This window comes from Prionailurus bengalensis, chromosome C1 (genome assembly GCF_016509475.1).
Source record: "Prionailurus bengalensis isolate Pbe53 chromosome C1, Fcat_Pben_1.1_paternal_pri, whole genome shotgun sequence".
Taxonomy (NCBI): Eukaryota; Metazoa; Chordata; class Mammalia; order Carnivora; family Felidae; genus Prionailurus; species Prionailurus bengalensis.
Window position 1 is genome coordinate 87,126,621 of NC_057345.1, and position 9,543 is coordinate 87,136,163.

Consider the following 9,543-nt stretch of genomic DNA (forward strand, 5'->3'; position numbering starts at 1 on the left):
AGTTTTTCCTTATTCCTAAATTCATTACAGTCTTCTCTTGACTGTCTCATTAGTTTAGATTCTGTGTCTAGAAAGCAGGTTTTCTCCATTCTTTTTCATTTACTACAACAAACATGTATTTACTACCAGTTAGAAACCAAGTTCTTGGCTAAATTAATGGAATACAAATTCTTCTCAATAAGGTACCTGGTTACTTATTACTAATTAGATGTCCTCAAAAACTTCCCCTGCCTTCATTCCCAGCCACCCCCATCTTCATTGGGTTTCTGTAGACTTTATGTGGCACAAATTTCAAACACATTTGGGGTTTGCTAGTACCTAGTGATTCACTTTAGTGGACTTATATTATCTTTTAAAATTTCTACAGCATTTCCTGAAAAGATTTACCCTTTAGGAAAGCATGCTGGATAGTTTTTATCACCTCCTATTTTTACTACCTCATATTTTTTTTGGGTGCTTTGTGATTTTATTCTTATTCATTTCTCTAATCTGCCTGCTACTGCTATCCATGTTGATAATGTATGAGCTTTAAAGTATTTTTTTTTTTTGAGTTTTGAACATTTCTTTTTTTTTTTAAATGTTTATTTTTTTGAGAGAGAGAGGTGGGGAGGGGCAGGGAGAGAGGGAGACACAGAATCTGAAACAGGCTCCAGGCTCTGAGCTGTCAGCACAGAGCCCGACACGGGGCTCAGACTCACGGACTGTGAGATCATGACCTGAGCTGAAGTCGGACACCCAACCAACTGAGCCACCCAGGTGCCCCTGAACATTTCTTAATGAACAAAAACCTACTTGGTTCCTATTGTCCTTTGGAGGAGATAAATACTTCTTATGTGTCAATTTTGTGTGTGTGTGTGTGTGTGTGTGTGTGTGTATGTCTTTCTTAAGGTGTTCAAAGGGTAACCTTGGTGACTCTGAGGTGGTGTATATACTTGGGGATTTTAATTGGGACAAAATCAACAGTATGGTGACAGTGAATGCAATTTTCATTTACTTACCCGAGAAGTCACTTTTTGTCTTTTTTTTTCTCGAATTGCCCTCTGGGCACTAAGAAAAATGACTTTTAAAATATTTTAGTGACATTCTTACAACGTGGCTTCACTATTCTCTTTAAGAACTGACTGTTTCCTTCTATGGTATCTACTTTAAATAAGAATATAATATTTCTCATAAGCAAGATTGCTCATTTCCAAGCTGACTAAAATAGGCATTTAATTTTTTATCCTTTCTTCACAAATACTAATATGTGAATTCTCCCAAGTCTTTTAATAAATGAAGAATAAATAGCAGAGGCAGATTGCTTCAGAACCTTATTACATGATAACTGGATGCTCTGATCAGTAAAATGGATCATAGTAGTTCAGAACTTATGATTTCCTGCTGCTGGTCATTATGAAACCTGACAGCAAAATAAGGGGCACATTTTGAATCTGTTGAATATTATTTTCACAGGATGAAGACAGACCCACCTACTGCAATTGACTTTGGAAATTATAACATAAAATGGTGAATGTATTAAGAGCAATAGTGACTTCTTTTCCTGTCTTGGCTTTATATTGACCAAGTTACTTTCTTCAATTAATGTCAGCACTTGGAGTCAATATGGGGAGTTTCGGTGCCAGTTTTAAATTATGCACCATGGGATAACCCACTTAACCTCTCTGTGACTCAATAATCAGGCTAGACTGAAGAATATCTAAGGTTCATTGTCGCTAAAATGTCTGTGAATTAATAACACCCAGGTTACATACATTTATCTCATGCTGATATTTACTTATCTTTTTTAACGTTTATTTGTTTTGAGGGAGAGTGAGTGTGAGTGCACACCAGCACAAGCAGGGTGGGGGCAGGGAGAGAGGAAGAGAGAGAATCCCAAGCAGGCACTAATCTCATGAACTGTGAAATCATGACCTGGGCCAAAATCAAGAGTCTGTTGCTTAACCGACTGAGCCAGCCAGGTGCCCCTCATCTATTCTTTTGTAATTATTTTTAACCTTATTTTGCTAGTAAGTTTCTAGAAGGCCTATACTCTTTATATATTCTTTTATCTTCTTCCACCCAAAGGTTTGCACAGAGGACTCAGTAAATGTTTTTGGGTAAAGATGATGATGATTCGGTTGAATAATAATGATAATGCATTAGGTTAACTGTGACCCATTCTTACTTGTGAAGACTTGGGTGTGGGAAGATACTGGTGAGATTGTTCTTGATTCCTGCCACTGTTCCTTTTTGGAGCAGATGCTGTTTCCACCCTCTCAAATCCACACAGCTTTAAACTGTACCACTAAAGGCTGATCATTGTTAACACCTGAGAGTATCCTGAAGATTTTTTTTCTGGTTGTAGCAGCACATTTGACCTGTGAGTAGAGTATATGGTTCCACAACCACCTTCATGTGAGGACAGAAGTGGTAGAACATACCCATAGCGTGGGATTTTATTGTGCTGGAGAACAACGTCCATTCAAATCCCTAATACCTTCTTGCCTTTTTTCTTTTTCTAAAACAAGAAGGCGTCTTTATTTCATGTCAACATTAAAATTAGAATACTAACTCACCATAGCTGAGATTTTCCTTATATCCTGTGCTTTTAGTCATTCTATAGTACTGAAACCAACCTTCAAGTTTATCAAACTCCTACCATCACTGTAGTTGGCTAAGGGATCTTATTACTTCTTACATGTATCAAAACTCATACTGAGCCATGAGTTTTGGGTTGCAAAAGAGAATTCATTTTCTGTACTTGTCTAAGTCTTTGTCCAAAAAACTGAACAAAAACAAGCACAAGTGTGATTCCTAACATCTTTCTTCATTCACTATCATTTTGTTGGCAAACCCACCAAATTGCAGTGTTTGAATTAACTTTCATTGAGTTGGTACACAGGGAATGATTAGGTTCCAATGGTTGATTTATTGTTCTGTTAGTATATATTAGCCTAAGTAGTTGGCCTGCATTTCCTCAGCTGGAATCATTAAGGCAAACATGGCCCTTAAACAGTGAGGGGGAGCAAGGTGAAGAAAATAGCAGTTTGAAAACAAGGAATGCTTCAGTTGTTGGAGACCTAAGATAAGGATCTTTGGGTAGTTTCTGGGTACCATGATGGCACAAAAACATGAGGAGTACGGCAGGCATAAAAATAAAATAGATGAGGTGCATATTAGATTCCCAACTAAAATAATGAATGAGTATATAAAGTGTAAAAGAGTGTTGGTAATATAAGAAGTAAGTTTGTTTACTTTGAGAAAAGACATGAATTTCTTGAGAAAAGAATATTATGTGAATTTTATTAAAAAAGAGTTTTCTTATCTTAGGAAATTACTGGCCTAAAATTCAAGTTGATTTAGTAATGAAAGATCAAATTGAGTTGTATATATTTGTTATTTTCCATTAGTAGCCTTATAAGTTTAATAATTTGGAAAAGGAAAAATAAACAAGATCAGTATTTTTTCCCATGTAGCTAATATAGGCGCTTCTTCACCCTTTTTCCCAATGACACTTATTTGCTATATTTTTATATAATTAATCCATAAGTTTATTTGAATTTAACATGTTAACTGTCAGCCCAGAGTCCAACTCCGTGCTCAATCTCATGATCCATGAGATCATGACCCGAACTGAAATCCAGAGCTGGACTCTTAACTGACTGAGCCACTCAGGTACCCCTCTTTCTTGATTTTTTAAATATAAGGTTATATTAAATAAACATGGACCTAGGCACTCCTTGAAATACATGTAAGCAGCTAGATTATAGATAAATACATAATTTTCTGTGCCTCACCTAAATATACATTATGATTTCCTCAAAAGAAGTTTGAATGTCAGATTGAAGTGCCATATCCTTCTGGTTGTATGGGGGTATTTATACTAAGCTAATATGTTGTTGTGTACCATTCACTCCACATCTCTTGACACCATCTCTTAGGTTCTCCCAAATGTTGAAATGCATGACCAACTACCATTAAAAATGCAATTAGAAGACAGATGCTATCCTAAAGTGCTAATAACCAAATTGGATTGAATCTTGTTACTACAGGATGTATGCGTATTAAATATTGACTTATATTGCATTGGGTTCATCATTCTTTTAGGACTTGAATACTCAAGACACAAACCACATTTAAACTTGATATTTTAAATGGTCATTAATCCATAGAGACAGTGAAGAAGATAAAACATTTACACAGAGTACAAATAATGGAAAACATAAAGGAAGACTACTTATGTGGGCATATGAGCTGCTCTCTGAGTCAAATGACCTAAGAAAAATGGAAACGTGGAAGAAAAGAAATATGAACTAAATGTTCATTGGGAACATTTGTCATATCATTTCTATTTGTGATCAATATAGTGGCAACTGATTAAAAGCTGCCCCTTTCAGTAGATCAGTTCATTTACCAAAGCAATAATCTTAACAGTAGTTAGGAACAAACAGCAGTCTTACCCTAATGGCTACAAAAATCAATTAAACATTTTTTAAATGTACTATAAGCTCTTTGAAAGTCTGATTGTGTAGCTGATTTCATTGTGCTCTGTTTACATAAATTCCTTTTTTTTTAGATATCTGTGGAACATTACGTTAGTCATCTATTAGAGGAAATGAACTCTGTTGGCATAAAAAACACTCAGGAAGCTTGAGTGTGGTATCTTTAGGACTACCCTGATGCAAGACCCAAATGTATATCTTACAGGGAAAACTCTTGCCATCAAAAAGTATTGAGATTGGTACTTGTTTCCATCTTTCTCAGAATGGACTTATGGGATATTACACCTGCATCAAGTGGGTATTACCTCATCCATATCTCTTGGTCTTAAGATATTGAACGTGGATTACTAGCTTCTTTCTTTTCATTAGCCGAAATGGGTAGCCTCTTTGTGGTATGTAATTTTCCTTGGTCCCTGTCTGTATTGATTCTGTTTCAGTTTTTGTGATCCTCCTTCTTCTCTTTCCTGGGATTCCTGGTGTCTTTATTCATTTAACAAATAATTAAAGAGTGGCTACTACATGTAAGGCACTGTTCTAGATTCCATGGAATCAGCAGTGAAAAAAAAAGTCCCTGTTCATGAACTTTACACTCTAGTAGAGGAGGATAGATATTAGACAAATAAATGTATTATATACCAGATATTGACAACTTCATGGTGAAAATAAAGTAGGTTAAAGACAAGACAACTTTATATAATTAGGGAAGGCCTCGCTGATGAGCTTGCATTTGAACAAAGCCTGAAAAAGGATGAGCATACGAGGCATCCCAAAATCTGAGAGAAGAATTTTCCATGCATAGCAGCAATAAGGCAAAATGCCTTCATGTTGAAACATGGTTGGAGTTTTCAAGGAAACTCCAGTAGTGAGCTAGGAGAATAGTAGATGAAGACAGAGAGATAGTGGGGTGGGGGGTTTAGAGGACAGATAGTGCAGGGTCTTGTAGTTCAGTAAGTTCTGAAGGAGATAGAAAATTATTGAAAGTTTTTGAGAAAGTCCTAGAAGCCCCTTTGTGCCCCCTTCCAGTCACTACTCCAGAGAAAACCTATTCTGACTTTTAATACCATAGATTACTTTGGCTTGCATTTTATAAAAATGGAATTGTGCAGTATTCTCCTTTGAGTATCTAGTGTATCATTCAAGTTACATTTGAGAGATTGGTCCATATTGTTGGATATAGTTGTAACTTACTCATTCTCATTGTTGTGCTGACTTTCATTGTAAAAATAGGATATAATTTATTTCTACATTTTTCTAATTGAGATTTGAATTGCCTTGGCTATCATGGGCAGTGTGGCTATGAACTTTTTTTTTTCTTTTTACTTTCTTTGAATGAGCACATGGATACATAGAATTGCTGGGTCAGAAGTTATATGTATATTCAACTTGAATAAATACTACCAAACATTTTTCCAAGATGATTGTTACTATTTATACTCCAATCAGTAGTGTTTGAGGGTGCTAGTTGTTCTGACAGTCCCGCCTTTGTGTAATCTACCACTTTCCTTTGTGTGTGTGCTCCATCTAGTGACTGGCTTCAAATCTTGAGAATGTGGCAAAAGTGATAGGACGTGACTTCAAAGATTGGGTTGTAAAAACTGAAATCTGTTTTGCTGGCACTCTTACCTTCTTGATTGCTTACTCTTATGAAGCTGTCTTGTGACCTATCGTATGGAGAGGCCTTATGACTGCAAACTAAGGAACTCAAGCTTCAGTAACAGCTAGGTAGGAAGTGAATGCTGGCAGCAACAGCTGGAATGAGCTTGGGACAGCTCCATCTTTAACGGACATTAGTTTAAGATGACTGCAGCCTTGGGGCACCTGGGTGGCTCTGTTGGTTAAGCGTCTGACTTTGGCTTAGGTCATGATCTTACAGCTCATGAGTTTGAGCCCCGGATCAGGCTCTGTGCTGACAACTCAGAGCCTGGAGCCTGCTTCGGATTCTGTGTCTCCCTTTCTCTCTGCCCCTCCCCTGCTCACACTCTGTCTGTCTGTCTGTTTGTCTCTCTCTCACAAATAAATAAACATTAAAAAAAAAATTAAGGTGACTGCAGCTTTGTGAGAGACTCAGAATCAGAAGACCCCAGTAAATACAAAGATTCTTGACCTGTGGGCAAAATAAGTGTATGTGAGATAAATAAATGTGATATAATAAATGTATGTTGTTTTATGCCATGAAGTTTTGGGGTAATTTATTACACAGCAATGAATAACTAATATATTGGCCATTTAGATATATTTGTTTCTAATATGTCTGTATACATCTTTTGTCCATTTTTCTGCTGAATTATATGCTTACTTATTTATTTGTTTGCATATTTATTTATTTGCAACTGTGCTTTAATAATTATGAATATTAATTCCTAGCATCTGTATTGCATATATCTTTTCCCACTTTTTAGCTTGCCTTCTTACTCTTTTAATGGCATTTTTTTGATGAATAGTGAATATGAATTTTAGTGTAGCCAATTTTATAAAATTTTACCCTTTATAATTAATGCTTTTTGTGTCCTGTTTAAGAAATTTCTTCCTATCTCAAGGTTATGAAGACCAATATTGGTCTATGTCTTCTTTTAAAATTGTGTTCTCCAGGGGCGCCTGGGTGGCGCAGTCGGTTAAGCATCCGACTTCAGCCAGGTCACGATCTCGTGGTCCGGGAGTTTGAGCCCCGCGTCAGGCTCTGGGCTGATGGCTCAGAGCCTGGAGCCTGTTTCCGATTCTGTGTGTCCCTCTCTCTCTGCCCCTCCCCCGTTCATGCTCTGTCTCTCTCTGTCCCAAAAATAAATAAACGTTGAAAAAAAAAATTAAAAAAAAATTGTGTTCTCCCTTTAACATTTAGATCTATAATCCATCTGAAATTAATTATATTTGTGGTATGAACTAGGTATCCAGATTTATTTTTATCATATGAATATCTAATTAATCCAAGTACATTTATTGAAAAGATCATCCTTTCTGCATTATAATACAATGTTACATTTGTTATAAATCATGTAACTCTGTATGTCCAACTCTTCTGTGTTAACTTGGTTAAGCTGAGAACTATGTTTCCAAGAATCTCCTTCTCTGAGTGGTTTTTCCATTAGTACTGGCTAATAGAGGAACTTGCACAAAATTTGGAAGGAGAAAATAAGGAAGTGGCCATTATTCTGAAGCTTTTCTTAGATATGTCCGTGGACAGACACAGAAGTACCGGTGGATTCTAGTTTTTCCTCATTCTTCCCCTCACCATGTCTAACTTTTCTTCCTGACTGCTCCCCTTGCTGGCCAACAGTAGCCCTAGGCTCCTATCAAATGCTTGGCAGTACACCCAGAGGAGTGATAGTATAAGGAGACGACAGTTTGCTGTAGACCTTACACTAGTTCCTTCTTAATGTCTATAGCTAGACAAGCTTGTTTTGTTCATTTGTTTTTTGCTTTGTTTTTAAAGTATACTTGCAAGTTTTGACTTTCCCAGTCTTGCTAATGCATCAAGAGGATTGGTTAGTGACTCCTTCCCTGACTCTCCAACTCCCCTGAGAACAGAAGGCATAAGCATTAGATGTAGGCAATGTGAGAAATCCTGTCCTGAGTGAAGGCTGACACAATGCGTGGGTCTGGTTCTGGTCTCTCTTGTCTGTAATTTTGGTAAGTTTTTCTATTCTTGCAACAATTATACACTAGCTTAATTATTATAGTTTTATAATGAATCCTGGTACCTGGCAATATAAGCCCACAGATTTGTTCTTCAAGATTGTTTTGGATATTTTTGGCCCTTCTTATTTACAGGTAAATTTTAGAGTCAGCTTGTCAATTTACACACACACACACACACACACACACACACACACACACAATATTACTGGAGTTTTTATTGTGATTCCTTTGAATCTTTAGATCAATTCAGAGAGAATTGGCACTTTCACAATAATGTATCTATGGACCCATGCATAATTTAAATAGAAATAAAATGAATTTTCTACAAACTCTTCTAGAGCATAGACAAAAGGAAACACTTCCCAAATTATTTTGTGAAGCTATGATAACACTAGTAACAAAATGAGTTAAAAGCTGGAGATTCTCATATTGGATAAAAATGATATCCAACAATATGTTGTTTGGTTTGGGTATCTTTTCAGCAATCTGATATCCAAAGTAGGGCTCCTTCCCTTGCTACAAGGAGGAGATGAAATGGAAAGTTCTGCTACTGACCCAGGTTGTTCTAATTCCTCAGAGTCACAAATTTCTTTACATCTCTTTGAGCAAGGTCTAGACATTTCCTTTTCCTCTGAGATAAAGCTTTGGACAGAAAAGCAGACATCACAGACCTTAGAGCTGTAGCTTCTAGATCTTGTAAGAGACGAGTAGACCTTATTTGGGCTCTTCTTTTGGAAAAGGGAAGAGTTATGAGAAGGTGGAGCCAAGGTTTCCATCTTAGCCATAGGAATTAGCTGATGCTAAGTGAAGCCATCAGGAGCCCTTGGGAGCTGCCCCAAGGACCCTGAGTCAGAATCTCCCATTCTGTGCTCCATGGACCTTTTACAGACTCTCTTATGTGGAGACTTAACTCTTCAGTGTTTCTTTACTTCTGTGAACCAGCAGGATAGGAAACAAATATTATCCTTCATCTTCTGGAATGTTTTAAATAGTAAGCCCTCTTTCCCCTTGAGGAAAGAACTGGTTATTTAATTGTTAATGATTTGGGCTTAAGGCTTAATATGTCATAAATGAATAATGTGAAGAAAATGAATAAGTTTTGAGAAGAGAGAGAAGGCTTCCCTTTGAAGGACACTGGGAAAGGCTGCAGAGGAAAGGATTACCTTGAAATTAAGAGGAAGTAAGAAAAGAGGGAGAAAGTGAGAGAGTTATTACAGGCATCTCAAAAAGCCAACAGGCTGGTCTTAGTGAAGTTTTCTGAAAGGAGAGAAGACCCAGGCGAATGTCCTGGCTAAGACACTTTGGGTGATTAAAAAGCTGTACCAAGTAGCTTGTTGTCTTGCCCATACTCAGTGCCTATGCCTTCTCCTCTGTCCTTGTCAGGTAACTCTAGCAGATCCTCTGTGCCCTATGCTCACTGTTCATCACT

The 9,543-nt window shown here is 37.0% G+C and overlaps 1 non-coding gene across 1 annotated transcript; it reads right to left on the reverse strand.

Annotated features, from left to right (window-relative positions):
• Nucleotides 1–2,662: 2,662 nt before the first annotated feature.
• LOC122482369 lies at nucleotides 2,663–2,789 on the reverse strand. The gene has a single exon (XR_006297154.1). It is a non-coding gene; the product is annotated as a small nucleolar RNA SNORA40 (small nucleolar RNA).
• Nucleotides 2,790–9,543: the final 6,754 nt, after the last annotated feature.